Here is a 20,216-nt window from a genome sequence, read left to right as displayed (position 1 = left end):
TAGGGCCCTAGCCCCGACAAAGGCTCTCTGCCTGGCAGTGGGGAAGCTCTTTTTCTGTTTGGGTTTGAGCAGCCAATTACAGCACAAGTTTTATTCAGTGGCCAAAGAATGGAGAAGCGGGAATTAATTCACAGGTTAACTTCTCTCCCACCCCGTGAGAGGGATTTAATTTTAGAGTAAAAACAAAGAGAGGAGGAGTGAGGCTAACGATGGGGAGGAATCTACATTAGTCTACAGGGGAAGGGGCGGGGCTTTTTTGAGGGAGTGGGATGCCACCCACTTTCTATCCTTTTCTGGTCCTTAATGTCTAGTCATGGCCACCAGTAGGTGTGTCATTTAATATGTTAATGTAGTAAAATCAGCGTATAATGAGACTCAGGGTCTGTTGGAGGTCAGATTCCTCACCACCTTGGTCCCAGATGGCTCCACCTGTTTTTTTTTTTTGGTTTGTTTGTATCTTCCTTTCTTATTTCTGGACCCTTTAACTTAAAGATTTATGTTAACTCCTGCTAAAGGTGAGGGTTGGAGGGTTGTGAGAAAGGGCACTCCTGCTAAGGGTGGAGGTTTTGAGGAAAGACCTGGAGCAGCTCTGGCTGCAAAATCTCTTCTACAGTGTAGAACTCTCTACTCCTCCAGCACGATAAGCAGCATGTGTCCCTCTGGCACACAAACCAAGTGAAGGTCCCTGTATTAATCCATATATTAAATGCTATTAAGCCTTATTTTTTTCAGATGACAATATAACAAATACATATCAACAGAATTTCTGAAATTTCCTTTCTGAACCATAATGGATACACTTGTACCCCTCCTAAGGTACATTCTTCTCACTTTGGAAACCACTGATGAAATGTATATAATGGTGTCTTCCCAGCTCTTTGCTAGCCTCGTATCCCACTTGAGTCTATACTCCAAATAGCCTAGGGTCAGATTTTCAAAGTGCATATCTAATTAAGGTATTCAAGGCTTGAAACTATTCACCTCCTCCCCACTTCCTTCCCCAGCTTTACAAGCCGCTTCCAGCCTACACTGCCAAGCTCTTCATTCCAGCCCTCCAAACCCAGCTCTTCCCTGCCAACACCCCCTGCTGTCCTTTAGTCATGCACTAAACTTTTGTTATCTTACTATAAGCCTGACAATTCAGGCTTCCTTGCTTTTGCTCATTTGGCTTCCTTGCCTGGAAGGCACACTTGCAGTTTGCCTGCGGGCAAATGCTTTTTCCTCTTTGCAACTCATCTTAAGAAATGTCTCTTCTTTGGAATTTTTCCTTTTAACAGTGGGATTTTAACTGCCATCTTGTGCAACAGGGCTCTGCCCTCAACTGCTGCCCCAGTTTCTGGTTCCAGCACCTTCTCAAAAGGTATGCTTGCAGCAGACAGTGATGGCTTTCAAATGACCAAATTCACCCTGAAACCAAGTCCCCCTAAAACCGAGTTCCTCTGCCGAGTTAATCTTTATCCAAAACCTTATTCCCTCTCTTGTCCAACACCTGTTCACCTCAAGGTTGAAGAGTATCAAAGAGAAGGGGGGAGATTGAAACCGAGCAGAACCCTGTGGGGCTCTCCCAGGCACAAAAGCCTTTCCGTGTCCCCTGTTTCTTTTTTTTTTTTTTTTTTTTTTTTTTTTTTTTTTTTTTGCGGTATGCGGGCCTCTCACTGTTGTGGCCTCCCCCGTTGCGGAGCACAGGCTCCGGACGCGCAGGCCCAGCGGCCATGGCTCACGGGCCCAGCCGCTCCGCGGCATATGGGATCCTCCCAGACCGGGGCACCCCTGTTTCTTGTTTGTAGGAAAAAGGCTTCAGCCTCCTCGACCTTCCCTGAGTTCCACAGGGCAGATTAGAAAAGTTACTAATTAGCAGGGTGAGGGAATGCAGAAACAAAGGAATGGCAGTCCCTGACCCATCCCTGCACTAGTTTAGATTAAACTATTCAGGAGAATAGTATTATTTTATCTGTTAGGCACCACAGGCATGGTCTACAGTCTAGAGCTTTTTTTTTTTTTTTTTTTTGCGGTATGCGGGCCTTTCACTGTTGTGGCCTCCCCCGTTGTGGAGCACAGGCTCCGGACGCGCAGGCCCAGCGGCCATGGCTCACGGGCCCAGCCGCTCCGCGGCATATGGGATCCTCCCAGACCGGGGCACGAACCCATATCCCCTGCATCGGCAGGCGGACTCTCAACCACTGCGCCACCAGGGAGGCCCCAGTCTAGAGCTTTTGAAGAACTGATGAAGTATGGATAACCTAGAATTAAAAAAAGAATTTTGAGGGCTTCCCTAGTGGGGCAGTGGTTGAGAGTCTGCCTGCCGATGCAGGGGACACGGGTTCGTGCCCTGGTCCGGGAGGATCCCACATGCAGCAGAGCGGCTGGGCCCATGAGCCATGGCCGCAGAGCCTGCGCGTCCAGAGCCTGTGCTCCGCAGCGGGAGAGGACACAACAGTGAGAGGCCCGCGTACGGCAAAAAAAAAAACAAAAAGAATTTTGGCTTTAAAAACAAAACTGCAAATTGAAACTGATAAATGTTTTAATTAAATGTCTGCAAACACTAAATTGTTGCCAACTAATCAAATGCAAATCTACTTCTAGAAAGTTGGGTATAAATTATATTTAATGTTGGATTTGGTTTCACTTAGGAATGTTTGATAGAAAGTGGGATGGGGCCTGCAAACTCAGCGCCTAGGCCTTAGGGACTATTAGGGTCTTAAAACAGCCTTTCTGGAAAAATTGGAAATTTGGGTTTTAGTGGGAAATATTCCCATTTTAAATGTTGGCAACTTATTTTGAATTTTTTTAAAAGTATGTAGGCGTTTGTGGAAACATGGGTGGACCTTGAGGGCATTATGCTAAGCCAGATAAGTCAGACAGAGAAAGACAAATACTGTATGATATCACACCTATGTGGAATGTTAAAAAAGCTGAACTCATAGAAACAGAGAAGAGAATGACGGTTACCAGGGGCTGGAGGGTGGGAGGAACTGGGGAGATTTTGGTCAAGGGGTACAAACTTACAACCAGAAGATGAATAACTTCTGGAGATCTAAGGCACAACATAGTGATTATGGCCAACAATACTGTATTACATGTTTTAAAGTTGTTAAGAGACTAGATTGTGGATGTTCTCACCACAAAAAAGAAATGATAATCATGTGACGTGCAAGGGTGTTAATTAACATGACAGTGGTAATCATATTGCAATATATTGAATATAACTGTATCAATATATAACAGGTTATACACCTTAAACTTGCACAGTGTAATACGTCAATAATCTCTCATAAAAATAACCATGTAGGCCAAATAAAATCTGCTATGGACAAGATTGGGCCACTAGTGTGTGAATTTGGTTTGGCTGGCTTGGATTATTGAAATAGTCTTACTGATTTTTCAGTTTTCATTCTTTCAACACATCTCATTCACAGATATCCCTTCAAACTTTCTAAATCATCAATCTCTTCATCTACAGGTTGAGTACAAATTGCTAAACCTGACATTCAAGAACTACCTCATTTTGTTCTTAATAATTTTTCCAAATTTATTTTTCATTTTATCTAGTACAGGAATCCTGCATTGCAATTCAAATAAGACAAGCCAGATGAATTCCAACGCTAGATTTTTGCTGACATATTTTCCTTACCCTGAATGTCTGTATTCCTCTTCTTTATTTATCCAATTCTTCTAGTACTTTCAAACTCACTTCATGTCTGTATTCCCTGTGAATTTTTTCTTGATTTTCCAGAGCAGTTACCTCTTTCTGTGGCATTTATTGTCCTGAGCATTCATTTGGTATATAGTTTATGCCCCTTTGTTATTTCCATGCATGCTCTTCTGCATTTGGGTTTTGTCTCCTCAATAAATGTTTGGTGATGGTGCAAATCTAGAGTAGTGTATGCTGCTTCAAACTCAGGAAATAAAAAAGTTAACACACCCATCAAAGAACTTACTTTCTTAAGAAGTCACTTATGCCCTTGAATAAAATCCTGACACCTAAATGGAAAGTCAATACATTAAAAAGATCATTAATCCAGCTGCCTGGGAGCATTCCTATGACTGATGGAGCTTTGGACCAAATTGGCCAGATGTTCTGTTCAAAGCCAAATGTATTTGTTTGGAGTGAGAGTCTGTGACAAGAAATACAGACATTTGTTTTTATTCAGAAGCTTCTAGATATATACTTTTGTCTGCTCATACCTTCTCCAGAGGGTGGTATGGATGAGATTCCATAACAATTTCACATGTAGGGTACTGCCCCCCAAACCTTCTAAGAATCTGAGGTTACGGAATCTTTCTATCTTGCATCTGAGTGTTAACACTGAGTGCTGACAGGGCCATTACTCGCATTTCTCTGACTTCACCCTTTACAACTTTTACTCTGAGTGTGAAATGCTCTCATACCCTTTGGGGCAATCTAATTATGATGTAGGCTTTTCCTTTTGTCCTCCTTGGCTCTAATACCTTCAAATGACAGCTCTTATTACCTCTGTTAGTGAGAGCGGACATATTTTCCTGCAACCAGGTTTGTCCCCCTTAATGAAGAGAAGCTTTGTCCCTTAGTATTCTCAATTGGTTTATAAAAATAAAACCTAATACTTTCTTTAGGACAGAAGTTAAACCAGACCACAGTTTTCTGAATCTAGAGCATCCTGGGCCTTTATTACTGTTACCTAATTTCAGTTCCTCATGTATGTCTCCTGAATTCTTGACTGACATCATTCCAATTAAATCACCTTGGTGTTTAGTGCTGTGCTAAGAATCTGGCCAATCAGGACTCCTAAAAATAAGTTAACACTAATTCTGACGATGTGACCAGTAAGTGTTGATGCTGCATTCTTGTTCATTCTTTTGTTTTATGAGCAAATGAGTTTTGGGAGGGACACAAAGATGGTTTCCACTGCCCGCTTTCAGGAACTGAGGTACTTCTGATCCCCCAAAGAGCAGTTTGAAATAAAATCAGGCAGAGTACGTTGAAAGTACCTAGCTTATTTACTTCTTTCATTTCGAGTTAAACTGTTTTGCTTTAAACTGTTTTTCTTTTTCTTTCTCATCTTTAGTCTAATGGACCATCACCAAACTGGAGTTAAGTAGCATGCAGTGTGTTCACTGTCATCATCTTTCCATCAGCTCTTTGTCTGCTTTGGGCAAGTTTTCCAAAACAATTCAGTTTTGGCAGTTTCCACCTCATTTAAGTACATTTAAAAAGCTGTGAATTACTGCCCTGAAAAGTTTTCCAAACTTCCAAGTTCACCTGCCATTTAAAAATGCTGTTTTCCTCATTTTAACTTTTGTAACTCTTCCTTCTACAAGGATCTCTGAAGTTATTAAAAAAGAAGTCCCGTAGCATGTGGCACTCAACTTCTTTTACATCTGCCTTACCTTTGGACTTGTACATTATTAGAAGGAAAATCATCTACTTTCAAACAATTGTTTCTTGCCTAAGCCGTGAGTTTTTTCCAATGTTATTTTAACCAGTTTGCTTGCAGTGGGAAAATTTTTTTCCCCTAACATTCTATTTTTTATAGCATATGAAAATAGAGCAAAAAAATATGAGTTTGGGGTAGCACATATCCTGATTAACAGATAAATCTCGTCAGTTCATTTTACCAGAATGGATGCAATCTTCAGGCATATATCATGCTGAAAATGTGTGAGGTGTGGGTCCAAGAACAAACTGCATTTCTGATGAAAGGAATAACCTCTGCATAAGCTATAGGATACATTAACTTAACAGAAAAGGCACTGAGGATAACTATGAATTCAGAACCGTGCTAGGCATTGTGGAGACATGATTTACACCAAGTTAGAGTTCTGGTTGGAGGGACAAGACTTTGATGTGGACGTTTAAATGCCAATATGAGATAACAAGTCACAAGGAGTTACTAGGTAGGACTGGGAAGAGTTGTTTGTGAGTCATTGGGTGAGAATGGTCAGAGAGTCTCCACGGAAGAGTTGACAATAGAGCAGAGTTTTGTGTGATGGGAGGATCCAAGTAGGCAGAAGTCAAGGAAGAGGGCCTCTTGGGTGGGAACAGTGGTGGGAGTGAGGTTTAGAGTCCAGAAGCAGAAGATGTGGCAGGTCCTAATGAGTACTATTGCTGTCAGCTAGGAGTAGGACCTAATTTTGAAAAAGCATTTGGGGCCACATCATGGAGGGCCTTGATTGGAAACCTAAGGAATCTGGAGTTTATCTTTAGAATAATGAGAAGTTATTGGATAAATTATTAATCTCTTTTTACTCCAGTTTACTGTAAAGTTAGGATACTAATCATTCCTATTGCATAGGTTTGCTGTGAGACGAATTAATGCAAGTAAACCTTTAGAACAGCGCTCATCACATAAGAAACACTCAATCAATGAAAGTGATAATTATTTTAAATTATCGTTAGTGGCATTATTATTACTGATCAGGAAGGAGCATTATGAATATGCTTAATAGCAACCGATCCCCTCAGCACTGAACAGGAAATGTTCCCTGGACAATCATTCCTGAACTTCATCTTTAAATTATTAAATATACCTTTGTCTGTCTCTTAAAATAAATAAGTACATTAAATGAAATGGAAGATCTCTTTTCATCATCCATCATCAGGACCCTTTGCCCTGGGTTCTGCCCTGGTCCAGTAAATCTCATGCCCTTCCCAGTAGGACCAATGACACCGACATAGAATAGTTTTGAAGGATCACATCCAATTTATTTGAACCTTTGGTTTAATCCTGAAGAAAAAAGAGAAGCAGATGAGGTGTGCTGAGATATCCCTGTCCCAATCTGCTCTGTTATTCTATTTTATATCTTTTCCTCACTCCATCCCTCCACTGTGTCCTCTATTTCAGTGCCCAAAACCCTTGTATATAAAAGTACATAACGAACGAGATGGGTACAGAGGAACAGCTCCCTGGCCCTTGCACCACGATTCCTCTCCATCCCTGGGCTCCTATGATGTGTTACACATGTGCCAGGCTCTGGGCACATACCCACTTTCCTTTCTCTTTTCCATCTACTCTCTTACTGAGTTCCAGGAGAGAAATGAAGAGGAGGAGGAAATGAGAGCATCAGAGAAAGAACCAAGAAGGGTTATAACTGAAGATAGGGGACAGAAAAGCAAGAATCGTGAAGATAACAGGAAACACATTCAATGTCAGATCAGGTTTCTGGGCTGCACACAGTTCTTTAGAGCTTCCTGTGTGCTCCCTGAAGCAAACATGAAGGGAAAAATAATATTGTAAATTTATGCTGTAATTTAAAGTAATATATTACATTTATTCTAAGACCTAAAATAACTCCTCAATAAAGGCATATGAGGATAACTTAACCAACCAGAGACAGATAAAATGGTTTTACATAAGAGTGCCAGTATTTGCAATTAAATGTATTGTTGTTCAATGGAGTCAGTTATGGTGTCTTTCTCCTGGTACGCCTGGTCACTCATGATTATGAACAGCTGCCTTTGATCCTTTGATATAGTTGTTTAAATATTCCCTAGTAGTATCCACTAATTTTTTTGAATTATAAAATATATTTTTTTCTGTAAGCTCTTTCTTCTTTCTATTTTGGGGAAAATGTATTATTAATTTTTAAAAATTATTTTGTTCCCAAGGGCTTCCATTGTAACTTCTAGTGATGCTATTTTATTAGAAAGAAAACATCATCATGTTATGTTGTAAAAAGAAATAATAACTCTGAACCACAAAAATTACAACTATAAAAAATGTTGTGAATTTGTTGAAAACGGTAGTTGAAATGTTATTGGATATTTAGCTTGAGGTTCATGGTACAAAATATTGACTTGATTAAAAAGGAATTAGCTTTGTTGAGTTGGAATGACTTTAGGGAAAAGACAGGAAAATGAGAGGAGAGCTTGAGGTGATTCCCAATGTTTCTGGGTAGAAGACTTCTTACTGGGTAATGGGTGCCCTACTGTGCTTCTCTACAAGACTCTACAGATCAAGTCCTGCCTCACAATGGCAACTTGTTTAGCTTAATGGCACTTTCTGTCACCAAACTGACTCAGTGGCAGTGACCTCAAACACACATCAGTGTTCATAAAATCACTGCTTAAATGGAACATAATCTACTCTCTTAAAGAATAAAACAGTTTAAAATCAAAATTTTGTTCTATGAGAGACAGCGTGGGATAATATAACTTGGGGATTTGCAGGGTGGAGGTCACATAACCATAGGAGCTGTGTGGTTCCAGGTAGGTTATTTAACCTTTCTGAGATCCTTTTATTCATCAGTAAAACAATTACTATTTCAGAAAGTCACAGTGAAGATTAATGAAACAATAGAACTACAGTGACAATCGTGGCCTCTGGTAGACAGTAAGTAATAATCAGTAGTGTGCTGAAGCTGGTCCTTATCAGCTCTCAAGGACTGATTGATCAATTATCAGAAATTTTGAGAGCCAGTTGTTAAACACAGTCATTGCTGAAAATTATATATATTTACAGTTAAAAATTATATTTAAAAAATGAAATATATATATATATATATATACTCATAACATCACTTTCTAATCAGTTTATTACATTCCATTATTATCTATGTTCTGAGCCTATTTGCATCTATTGTATCTGTAGGATGAAAACACTGTATGATGGTGTTCCACTGCACTTTTCTTCCCAACTCTGGATTCGGTGACTACATGGTGGTAACTTGAAATCATGGTGGGAATATTTGCACCTCAGATATTGGGAAAATGCTACAAATCAGGGCTTTTTTGTCCTCCCCTGAAGAGAGCTGGTTGTTAAATATTTATCACCACTGGTAACAAAAACCATTAGTTTTCTTCCCTTTAATGTATGTAAAGTGTCTGGCAGCATGTATGGCACATAGAATGTGCTGGTGAAACACAGGTCTCCATTGCTCCTATTTTTCTTTATTTTTTTGGCCACCCCACATGGCATGCGGGGTCTTAGTTGCCCCACCAGGGATCAAACCTGTGCCCCCTGTAGTGGTGGAAGCATGGAGTCTTAACCACTGGACTGCCAGGGAAGTCCCTCCATTGCTCTTAATTGGGGGTCAACTGACTCTTAGAAATAGAAGGAGCCTTAGATATAATCTCATTCAATTCCCTTGGTAGACCAGAGGCAAAGTGGCCTGCCCAAGGTCATGGCTAATTAAGGACAACCCCAGAGACTCAAAGTCTTGTGTCTGACCTTGATGATTTCCAAGTTCTCTCTCCTTCCTTCCTTCAAAGCCAGAGTAATCAACCCCACCTGCAGGCTCTGTAACTGGGACATTGAGCAGGAGGAACTTAGGAGCTCTAGCTTGACATTTGGAGTTCAGCCTAAATCCCACTTAGTCCTTATCCAGCTCTGTCCTGTGCTCCCATTTTGGTAACTCACCTTGGGCCTTATTCTGGGGTCTCAGTTTACTTCTTGGATTCCTGGCAGCTCTGCCAAGGGATCTCACTTGCTTCCTCTGCTGGGGTCCCTGTCTTGGGACCTTGAGCTTCTATACTTAGGCCTTTGCCTTGTCCATGCCAGGCAACCTTCCTCTGTAGGGACAGCAAACCTGCCTGGAGCAGATCCTTGCTACTTGCTGTCACCCAGCATAAGTGGATTTCAGGATTGTCTTCACACCTGGATTCACTGCTTCCAGACCTTTCCTTATGTCCTTGGTGTTAACTCTCATCTTCCTCGACAAGACCAAAGACATGGGACCCATGGTCACAATATTGCCACACTCGAGCTGCTAGCTCCCACATTTGGCCTGCTGGGCTCGGCTTCCTCCTCTCAGACCCTATCCCTGTGAGCAAATCTGCCTCTGGGTCATGTACCCTCCTAATCTCTGTTCTGTGGCTGGCTAAGCCAGGGATGATCCTGTCACAAAACATGAAAAAAGTAAAACTACAAAGGGAAACTAGCTCTACCAGACATTAAACATACTATAAAGCCTCTATCATTAAAGCAGTATGGTAATGGCTCTTCGGAGAAGTGGGTCATTCCAGAACTGAGGCAGGGAAAATGCAAGATGAACCCATAACATCTTGTGATCTTATTTAGTGGGGAACACTACAGTCTATTTCACTAAGATCAGGCACAGGTACGTTTTTCCCAAACCATCAAAGACCACATGGTCCACCTGCTCTGTATATTATTCCAGATCAAATGTCTGCAAACTAAGGCCCACAGATCAAATCTGGCCCTCCACCACCTGTTTTTATGTATAAAGTTTAATTGGAACACAGTCACTCCCACTTGTTTCCTTACTGTTTATGGCTGCTTTCTGGCAGAGTTGAGTACACACAGCCCTCTGTATCCATGGATAGAGAATGCATGGATACATGCTGGGGTACAACTGTTCTATGCCATTTTATATAAGGGACTTGAGCATCCTTGGATTTTGGTTTCTGTAGGGATCCTGGAACCAACCCCCCATGGATACTAAAGGATAACTGTAGTTGCAACACAGAGACCATATGGACCACAATTGCCTAAAATGTTTACTATCATTTACTATCAACCCATTATAGAAAAAATGTGCTGACACGTGTTCTAGAACATGGAATGGGAAGGAAAACTTCCTCACTTCTTTTATGAAACAAGTTTGACACTGATACATAAGCCAGTTAAAGATAGTACAAGGCAAGAGTACTGAAGACCAGTAACACTCATGAACACTGATGTAAAAATACTAACTAGAATACAGTAAGCAAAATGTTTCCCTGTAACTTCTTTGGCATTATTTTGAACAGAACTTTAGTAATTTGGTTCGGTGCCATATATGTCTATGTTATCACTGCCGGTGGTGGTTTGGGTTTTTTGAGGTCACTGTGCTTAGTGTTGGGGAACAAAGACAAAGTCTAATTGATGTCCTCACTATGCTTATTGTCCATGGGGGAAATAAACACTGTAAATATTTCACTCAAAAGTGATGCTTATCAGGGTCTAAGTGGAGGGTGTAGGAGCAATTACCAGGCCAAGGGGTTCAAGGAAGGCAGTTGCCTTGTTGTACATTGCATAGTACACCACTCTGTCCATTTTGCTCATATGGAGCCTGGCACACATCTACAATGAACAGGAAGCTTGGATTGTGCACTGCTATGCTCCTTGTGTCCAGCACTGAGCCTGGACTCTCGTCTCGTTCCCTCCAGGTAAGCTCATTTCATTCTGCACTGTTGTGCTTCTTGGGTCCAATACCGAGGCTGGCACTCAACCTCTGTGGGCAGGCACCTTGCATCATGCACTGTCAAGCTCCTTGTGCTCAAAGCTCAGCCTGCCCTCAGCTCCTTGGAGGTAGGTGTCTTGTGCACTGTTGTTTTCCATTTGCCCAGCATTGAATCTAAGTGCTCCTTGAGGGTAGGCATCTTGTACACTGGTTCATCCTTTGTGGCAAGCAATGAGCTTAGGATAATTGCTTTCCTTGTACATTGTTCATCATGCCCACTTGTGAGCCTGGCACACAGCTCCTTGAGGGTAGGCATCTTGCATTGTGCACTGTCATGTTCCTTGGGCCTAGCACTGGGCCTGGCACAAGTCGTAACTGGAATGATTCTCAGTTGAGCCATGAAGGGTCAGCAGAGGTTACCCAGGTAAACACAGAACAGAGGATTCTGGGTAAAGGAAGTAGCCTGAAAAAGGCAGCAATGTAAGTGTTGAGATGTGTTTATACACCTTTTATTCCTACTGCCTATTTTTTCCCTTCTGGTTTTTGGCCACCCCCGGCAAATGGGTCATGGAGACACATTTCTGGCAACGTGCCAAGACCTCTGCTTCCTGTTGGGGGCCACGTGTTTGGGGCCTCAGTTCCACTCACAGTAGGATGTGCATCCTGCTAATTTTCAGTGAGATAAGTAAGACCCTAGCAACTTTCTTGGAGATGATGTGTTAGGCTCAAGAATAAGCAGAACAAGCAGCAACTTACTTGAACTTACTTTCACATTTTCCTCCTATTCTACCTGGAGAGAGATTTTTGTTATTTCATGGTTTTCTGATGAAAGATGTCTCGGGTGGGAAAATCTTCAGCAACTCTGAGAGTGTCAGAAATTTTCAAAGAGGAGGGAGAACATGCTTTGAAAGCTGAGTTAAAACGCTTCTCTCTTCTGAATGCCTTTCACAGCCTCGGGTCTGGTCTTTTCGATCTGGCTTTTGAAGTTCTGTTATCTTTCAAGCTTAATTCCTCTTGGAGTGTGACCAACTTACTAGAGAAGCTATGTTTTTCAAAAGGAATGTTGAAACCAGAGCATTTCCATGGGACTATGGGTTAGTGTTCCTGTACTTTTTCTCCCTGTTAGCACTCTCCCTCCTAGCACTCGCCCTGCTCAAAAGAAAGTGCATTCTCCTGCAGGCCTGTGGATCCCACGCTATTGTTTCTCAACCAAATTGACTAGGACAAGCAAAGTGAATACGCTAAGGGGACACCCCCTCCATCCTGCTGATCCTGTTGTGCCTGAGTTTAGGTCCAGAAGTCTGAGATTGTTGTCTCTCATAGGTCGAGGGGCCTACCACCATTTTCTGAGGTTTCGGGTGTATTAACAAAATATGTCAAAAAGTACTTTTTGGAAAACTAGGGTAACTGGTTAGGATACCCTATGAAAACTGAAGTAATGAGGTTGTGCTCCTCTGGCGGTACATGGGTGCAAGTTATCCAAACCAAGGGCAGAAATCTCAATATCCTTGTACTCCGTGTGATTTTGGGATTCTCTCTGGGCCTCCAGTGAAGAGTTCCTAGGTCTGAGAATGGCTCCGGCAGTAGTGGATTTGGGGTTAAGGATAGTCCTACTCCTTGGTCAGTGGATGGGCAGTAGTCCATGCCTCTACTGCGGACGACAGGACATCGAAGGCACCAACTGGCAGACGAGACCCAGGCAGAAGTGACTCACTCTGTTTTCTACAGTGGACACTGATGAAATACCAGCCAAAAAACCGAGATTAGATTGCTTTATTCACCGGGTGAAAAACAGTCTCTACAATGCTGCCAGCTTATTTGGATTCCCACTCCAGCTGACCACAAAGCCCGTGGTCACTTCTGCTTGTAATGGAACATGGAATGTGGTTCCTTCAGGAAAGGTATTTTCCAACTCTTCATCTTCTGAACTGACAGGTTCTGGATCCTGGAACAACATGCTGAAACTGGGTAATAAATCTCCTAATGGAATAAGTGACCATCCAAAGATCAGAGTGACAGTAACTCGAGATCAGCCACACAGAGTCCTGCCTTCCTTTGGTTTTACTTTGAGCTCAGAAGCCTGTAATAGAAGACCAGGTGGCCGTCGCCATAGCAAAGGCAATCTGGAGAGTTCCTTAACGTGGAAGCCTCAGGAACAGGTTATAACAGAGATGATTTCTGAAGAGGGTGGCAAGGGTCTGAGGCGTCCCCATTGTACTGTGGAGGAGGGTGTTCAAAAAGAGGAAAGAGAGAAATACCGAAGGTTATTAGAGTGACTTAAAGAAGGTGGTCATGGAAACTCTGTTCCTCCTGTAACTTCAACTCATCATAGTTCTCAAAGAAGTCAGATGGACACATTAAAGACCAAAGGCTGGAGGCAAGAGCAAAGTCATGGAGTCAAAACAACTCAGTTTGTTCCAAAACAATATACAGTTGTTGAAACAAGGGGACCTTTATGGTCAGTGAGAAGTGAAAAGAGGTGTTCAAAGGGGAAAATTTCTGATACGGAGAAGACAGTTGGAATCAGACTTGAAAATGAAGGTAGGAGGGGACTCCAGCTGGAACCTGACCTATCTGAAGAAGTGTCAGCACGACTCTGCCTGGGCAGTGGAAACAATGGCTTACTCAGGAGGAAGATGTCAATACTTGAGACAAAAGAAAAAAATTGCTCAAGCAAAGAGAGGGATAAAAGGACCTATGATCTTCTTGAACTTACAGAGGACATAGAAAAGGAAATCAGTAATGCTCTAGGCCATGGCCCACAGGATGAGATCCTAAGCAGTGCTTTCAAATTACGAATCACTCGAGGAGATATTCAGACCTTGAAGAACTATCACTGGCTCAATGATGAAGTCATTAATTTTTACATGAATCTCCTGGTGGAAAGAAATAAAAAACAAGGGTATCTAGCACTTTATGCATTCAGTACTCTCTTCTATCCAAAATTAAAGTCTGGGGGTTACCAAGCAGTGAAAAGATGGACCAAAGGGGTCAGTCTCTTTGAACAGGAACTTATTCTGGTTCCCATTCATCGGAAGGTACATTGGAGCCTGGTAGTGACAGACCTAAGAAAAACGTGTCTTAAATATCTGGATTCTATGGGACAAAAGGGCCACAGGATCTGTGAGATTCTCCTTCAGTATTTACAAGATGAAAGTAAGACCAAAAGAAATACTGACCTGAATGTTTTAGAGTGGACCCACTACCGCATGAAGGCACATGAGATTCCTCAACAGTTGAATGGGAGTGATTGTGGAATGTTTACTTGTAAATATGCAGATTATATCTCTAGGGACAAACCCATTACATTTACTCAGCACCAGATGCCTCTGTTCCAGAAGAAGATGGTGTGGGAAATCTTTCATCAGCAGTCGCTGTGAGAACGCCCTGCGCGGTCCCTCCAGCTGCTGGTGGTTCTTTCACGGATGGACGTTTCCCTATACCTCATGCATTGTGGGTTAAAAAGTCCCTGCATCACCTCTGTTCTCTCACAGGCACTGAGCTGTCAGAAGTGCATGAAGGCCCCTCTCTGCACCCTAGTCCTGACTTGGTGTGCGGAGGGCTGCTTGCAACCCTGTTTATAGCAACTCTGTTTATAAGGCCATGCCTGCTCAGAGCCCTGGACTCTCTACCCACACAAGAACAAACGCTAATTAATACTCTTTTTTAAAGATTTGTTTCCCCCTATGAATGTGGGAAATGAAGGATTTATTCTACTTTATTCTTCTGTGTGTTTGTTCACGTGTATTTATTCTCTCACTCATCTGCAAACATAATGGTCAGTGGCTGTTTTCTGCTGCTCTTTTAAAGTTAACTCTAAATTACTCATTTGAACTATTTATTTCTGAAAGGAATGTTAAGCTGCCACTCCCTGCTGAAGATCAGGAGGGAAAGCAGTGGGAAGGGGAAGGGTTAATTAACTTCTCTAGCCGGAGCCATAACTGCAGACTTGAAGCAGGAGGTCTTTTTTCTTTTGAGGCTTGAAAATGCCAGGAGAAGTGCTGTGGTGTAGGGCTCTGGCTGCCTTTCAGAGGAAGTTCCACACTACAGCATTGGCACGGTGTCGTGGAAAAGTGGAATTGTGGCCAAGGAACTCTGGCTATCCAAGTGTGGTCATCCTAAAGAGACTTCCCTTTCTGGAAATGAGGTGACTTGGCTACTCTTGAAACTGGATTTAAAGTCACTGTAAACCCTAAATCTTCATTTTCATCCCAGATCTGGTTGAGTATAAACCTCACATATGTAAGTGCTGGACTGAGCTGTTTATTTCAAAAGATACTATTCAATTTAAAGCTATTTTCCCTCAAAGTTTCTTTCTATATATAAAGCCAGAATTCAGTTTGGTACTCATTAGGATTTACAGCTCCCCATTCCACTGCCGCTGAAATCTGTGCAAGAAAAGTTAGTACTTGGCTCTGAGGTTGCCAGTTACACAGTAATCTGTTTTGCAAATGAAAGTTTGTATTTAACTGTTTTGTTCACTAAAAACCTTACAGTGGTTGCACATTTAATTTCAGAAAGTTTAGAGTTGGTCAGAACATATTTTGCAAGATCTAGTGCCTAATGTTGCTTTTCTGATGTAATAAAAGGTGGTCTGGAAAAAAAAATGTCAAAAAATAAGTCAGAGTTTTTCAGGAACAGCAGTCTAATCTCATTTGGAGGTAATGTCACCAGTCCAACTGTGACCTCTTCACCAATGTGAGTCTTGGAGCAAATGGCCCTCCTTGCACCCCCTGTGATGGGTCCTACACTAAATGCATGTATCTACGATCATCCATATTTGGTGGGCTCTGAGTGGTAATTGTGCATGAGAAGCTATTTTTCAGCAAATAATGAATTTTCAAGATTCTTGATATTATTTAAATAAATAAATAAATAGTTATAATTTTTTCATTTGAAAAAAAATTTTTTTAAATTATTTACTATGGTACAAAGTGTGAGTCTGTGGCCTTCAAGGGAAAGGGAAATGTCGATGACAATACTTGTCCTATAGTTGCTTACAATGAGAAGAAATGTTAAACAAAGACACCATTCTCTCTCTCTCTGTTTTTAATTTCCTGGCCCCGTGGCATGTGGGATCTTAGTTTCCCGACCAGGGATAGAACCTGTGCCCCCTGCATTGGAAGCACGGTGTCTCAACCACTGCAGTACCAGTGAAGTCCCAAAGACACCATTCTCTTAATGATGCTGCGTTTACTAAGACAATAAAGTCAACACCTACATTTTAGAATAGAGAATAATGGTTCTCTACCTGGGCTACTTATCTGCAACATGAGGGGTAGGAACTGGCAGAAACATTTCTTTTGAGTCTCTGCCAGAATTAGCTGTGAGATACTGAAATAAGCAGCCCAGTGGGTAGATGTTAACCATATTCCCATCCTGCCCTGACAGGTGTAACTCTATTGACAGGTGGGTACTCAGGTCAAGACTTTTCATGTATTCACAGCTGCTGCCTCTTCACTTGCTGAATTTTCCAAAATCATTCATGCATCAAAGTATGTTCCTAAAAGATTTGCCTGTGTCTATATGATGTGACCAATCAACTGAGACGCAAGAATCAACTAGACTCAGGGAATGACAATTTCAATTTTCAGGGACTTCCACTATTAGAGTAGAAATAAGTAGATCATCCATGGTCTGGTTATTTTATTTGGACATATGGAGCCTTCATCAAATAATTAGCTTTAATCATTCTTTAATTAATATCTAATAATGATTTCCTAAATGTGTCAAAGCTAATAAAAGTGGGTGTTTGTTCTACTCTGTGACTGGAGAGTTATTGTGTATACGTAGATTCCTGTTTTTTTCCAGTGTCTTTGTGGGCTATGAATGGTCTACTTCTCTTTGAGTCCACCGTATTGTGTCTGCACATTCTCAGGCTAAGATGTGTTAACATCAAAAAGAGGTAGAAGTGTAATTAAAAACGACAACAATGAGCTGTACGTACTTCTATACTATTAGTGAACTAAGCTGTTCACCTTTAATACTGTAAAACCCTAAACAATGATATTCAGAGCATGGTTCACTGTGATGAAAGTGGCAACTAGTTTATTGTTTCGGTCATTATTTTTGAAATTCACAATTTCGTTTTATGCTAAATTAAGTGTAAAATTTAACAGTTTAATAGAGGAAATTTAGGGCTCCATGTTATTGAGGGGCCAGGACTCATATAAATAGTTGACATCTGCTGCCTCACTGTCGTATATTATGAGACATAAAGGACAGAAGTGATTTAAACTGTCATGCTGGTTCCTGGCACGAAAAGGTCTTTGAAGTGTAGAGTCTGAAGCTAGTCCTTGGTTCTTAGCATCTGTATCTTACAATGCATTAAAAGTATAATGGGCGTTCAGGAGCCCAGCAAAAGCCTGTGTTATGTCCGTTGCTGGGGAACGTGTCTGGCTGTATGGTGGGGTTGGCCACCAGAGATCTATTTGCATAAAGGACCTTAGAATCTCCTGGGCAGAGGTCCCATTCTAAGGGAAGAAAGAGACAGGCAGACAAGCTTAATCCAGCAGTAAAGTCTCCATCATCATAAGGAAAAAGTCATTCATCTGTTCAATCCACAAAGGTTTATTGAACACCTATCATAAGATTCTGAGTTTACCATGGTGTCTGTTACTCAGATTTGTCTTCCACTCTAGCCTGGTCTTATGGAGAGGGTGGATTCTGAACACAGAGTGGAAAGGGCACCTTTTTTGGTATCTACATAGGATGGCTTTTGTACTTTTTAAAAGGGAGTATAACAAAAGAAGAGACAGGATCTCCCCCCGGCCCCGCCCCTTCCACACACACACACACCACACATACCCATACATACATTGCCATAGGTCTTTGGGGATGTGGAGATGGTGGCAATGCCAGCTGGGAAGCCACAGTGCCCAGCAGGGTTGGCTGCAGTACTGACAGACAGCCACTCCTGACGGTGCCCTGTGGTGCTGGCTGGCTGTGTGTCAGCAGAGCTAAGGAGATGTTGAGGGTTCCTGAATGCTCTGAGAGCACGTTGCAGGGGCCGGGGCCCATGTTGGGCATGAGTCAGCCAAAGAGATGGAGAAAGAAGTAATTTCACATAAAGAGTTAAGTTTTCTCCAAATATTTCAAAGATAGTGTTTGAATGAGAAATTGGAAAGATTGAAGTAACTCTTTTTGAGGACAATCACATAGTCACCAATTTGACCAATTTCAACAAACTCTATCCAAATTAAGGGTTTGTGTAACTGAAGTCAGCTGGTCATTCTGTGGGTATAAACACAGATAATGCTCAGTGGGTGTCTGGTCCCTTTGCAGTCTTTCCCATGATGTGGCTCTTTCCCATGCAGAGCACTGGGGTTATTCTGTCATGATGATTCTGGCCCCTCACCTCAAAAAACTTTTATTTTCAGTGTTGTTTCCCAGAGAGAGTTATCAGTGCCATGCTCTCAGAGTTTTAGGCTTGGAGGTTTGTACTTACTAATTTCACGCAATTTAAAATTAGTGCCTCAAGCACAATAGATGCAGATAATAATACCAAGTAAACACATTGTTCTTAAATTTATCTTTAAATTTAAAAGTAATGAAAAATGGGGCCTCCCTGGTGGTGTAGTGGTTAAGAATATGCCTGCCAATGCAGGGGACACGGGCTCAGTCTCTGGTCTGGGAAGATCCCACATGCCGTGGAGCAACTAAGCCCGTGCGCCACAACTACTGAGCCTGTGTTCTGTGGCCTGCGAGCCACAACTACTGAAGCCCACGTGCCTAGAGCCCGTGCTCTGCAACTAGAGAAGCCACCGCAATCAGAAGCCCAGGCACCGCAATGAAGAGTAGCCCCCGCTCGCTGCAACTAGAGAAAGCCCGCGCACAACGAAGACCCAATGCAGCCAAAAATAAATAAATAAATAATGAAAAATAACTCAGAATCTAGTGATAGGTGTTCAATTAACCTTTGTGGATTGAATGAATGAATCACTCTTTCGTTATTAATTATACTGTTATCATATAATTATTTTTATTATTAATATTAATTAATTATTACTGTGCTTTCAGAGAAACCTGATACAATTCCAAGGTAGAAGACTTGTGATGATCAAGCTGAAGAGTGATGTGATAATCACATGAGGATGAGACACTGTTATAGAATTGTCAAGAACCACACACACGCATGCACGCACATACACACGTGTCCACATGCACAGCACACAATGGTGGCAGGTATAATATTTCTCATGTGAGCACCTTCAAAATCCTTGAATTAGCAAGACAAATAAACATATATTTTTTACCACTGAAACTTATACTATATGTAGTGACACTTTAATTAGACAAATTATATCCTTTTATCAAAATATTTGTTTCCAGATCGGTTAATGTGCTTCTGAAATACTAATTTATTTAATTTTTCTTTTCTTTATGTGCATTCACTGTGTTTGGCTGGACTGTGACACCTTTGGAATGTAATTTTTAGAAGGCAGCTGTGCAAATTTGACAGATAATCACTAACAAAAGAATGGTTTTGATTAGTCCCATAATGAACCATTATCATTATCTTCTTTCAACAAGCTTACAAATACAAATATGTCCATAAATATTACATGTGTACTAAATGTGTGTACATTTTAATTTAATGCTAATTCATATTTTTATACAGACTCAATACACGTTACCATTCAAGGTTGATTAAGTACAAGAGGGTTGAAATGCAGCCAATAAAACAAGATTAGAAAGAGATTAGAAACAGATTTTAATTAGAAAATTGCCACCTCAAATCCTTTTAGGAAGTAGGTAGACATAAGTAATAAATTGAACCATTTAGAGACTTTTCTTGACAAGTGGCTGGAATTCTGGAGGGCTGTATTCTAGTCACACCTCTGACTCTGGCTTTCCTAGTGACCTTTAGTAATTGTTTGGTAAATCTTTCAGAAGCTAGGAACATATTAGGTGATCAATAAATGCCTCTGAATTTCATTAAGGTCAGGAGAAAAAATCTCAGGTTGTTTTCCTCACAGGACAATTTCCAAGGCCATTTGGAAGAGATCTTGGGACCAATCTAAAATAAGGCTCCTGGGGCTTCCCAGGTGGCGCAGTGGTTGAGAGTCCGCCTGCCGATGCAGGGGACACGGGTTCGTGCCCCGGTCCGGGAAGAT

The 20,216-nt window shown here is 41.5% G+C and overlaps 1 pseudogene across 1 annotated transcript; it reads left to right on the top strand.

The window, feature by feature from the left end:
- Positions 1-12,809: 12,809 nt before the first annotated feature.
- On the top strand, positions 12,810-14,480 carry LOC309810894 (sentrin-specific protease 2-like; annotated as a pseudogene). Its single transcript has one exon. The product of its transcript is annotated as a sentrin-specific protease 2-like (transcript).
- The last annotated feature ends 5,736 nt before the right edge of the window (positions 14,481-20,216 follow it).

This window comes from Mesoplodon mirus (assembly GCF_964341445.2).
Source record: "Mesoplodon mirus genome assembly, chromosome: 10".
Taxonomy (NCBI): Eukaryota; Metazoa; Chordata; class Mammalia; order Artiodactyla; family Ziphiidae; genus Mesoplodon; species Mesoplodon mirus.
The sequence above is the reverse complement of the archived record's forward strand: the minus strand, read 5'-3'. Positions and strand labels throughout refer to the sequence as shown.